The sequence below is a fragment of the Penaeus monodon genome, chromosome 25, assembly GCF_015228065.2.
Source record: "Penaeus monodon isolate SGIC_2016 chromosome 25, NSTDA_Pmon_1, whole genome shotgun sequence".
Taxonomy (NCBI): Eukaryota; Metazoa; Arthropoda; class Malacostraca; order Decapoda; family Penaeidae; genus Penaeus; species Penaeus monodon.
Genome location: NC_051410.1, coordinates 39,790,582 through 39,791,536, shown reverse-complemented (window position 1 = coordinate 39,791,536; position 955 = coordinate 39,790,582). Strand labels below are relative to the sequence as shown.

The window sequence follows — 955 nt, the reverse complement described above, 5'->3', positions numbered from 1 at the left end:
CTGTGGCGGCACCGGCATCAGTCGGCCAAACAAGATGTAGTTAGGGGGGAACGCATTTAACATATTAATTTAAACTAAAAAGGTGTAGAAGACTACAACCCGACATGATAAACTTTCAACTGTATCAAACTTGTGTAATGCACGGTTGACGGAAACCTAAATGCAGTACTGACGATTTAAACCGCTCTTAGCAAAAGCGTACGAAAAACGATTAAGGAAAAGACTTCTGCGTGTTTCGACGTTACGTAACACATCACTGTTACCGTCCTGTTCTTGAGATGTCTCCGTCAGAAACTTGGTGCCTCTGCCCAAAGTACTTCCACTAAACCAAGACACGGTTTAAAAACAGATCACAGCCACGGACTCAGAGCCACAAAGTGCAGAACCATGCCGACAGATCCTCGCTTGGCCCACGTGGCGCGCGCACTTCCTCACCTCCTATCCGAACGCGGCGGCCACCCAGACGAGACTGACCCTCCGGCTGACTCCCGTGGCCTCGTCGCCTCCCCTCGCCCGAACGTACGGGTGGGCGTGGCCTGTTGAATTCCCGCGTCTTCGAAGGGCTGGAGATTCGCCGCCAACCTAGGCCATTCGTTCTATTTTTTTTTTTCTTTTCTGGAATGTCACAACTCAAAGGTCATGACCATTTTTCTGAAGGTCTTGCCTCATGACGTGACACAGGAATTATTGTCATGGATCTTCCTCTTTTTTGTTTTAATTTTAAATAGATGGTGTGTAAATTTGTGTGGCCTTCAATGCATTAAAACCGTGCGGGTCTCCGTAGTAAAGAGACTAAATACCAGCTTGCGCCCCCGCATGTATTGTGTGGTATTCAGCCGCACAAGGAAAGCAAACTGCCGGGCGTGAAATGACTTTGCTTGGGGAGTCTTATCAACGCGTCGCGTGGGCTGATCATCTTCCTTCGGTTATTGTTATCAACGTCTGAGACTCCTTT

General features: G+C 48.4%; 1 protein-coding gene across 2 annotated transcripts in view; it reads right to left on the bottom strand.

The window, feature by feature from the left end:
* Nucleotides 1-731, bottom strand: part of LOC119589253 (alkaline phosphatase-like) — a 13,567-nt gene extending 12,836 nt beyond the window's left edge. Inside the window, exon 1 of one of the 2 annotated variants that reach the window (XM_037937868.1) lies at nucleotides 436-731. The gene's annotated coding sequence lies outside the window, so the exon portion shown is untranslated. Of the gene's footprint in view, nucleotides 1-263 lie in introns of both variants that reach the window. The other variant, XM_037937869.1, reaches the window with a different exon arrangement.
* Between the last annotated feature and the right edge of the window lie 224 nt (nucleotides 732-955).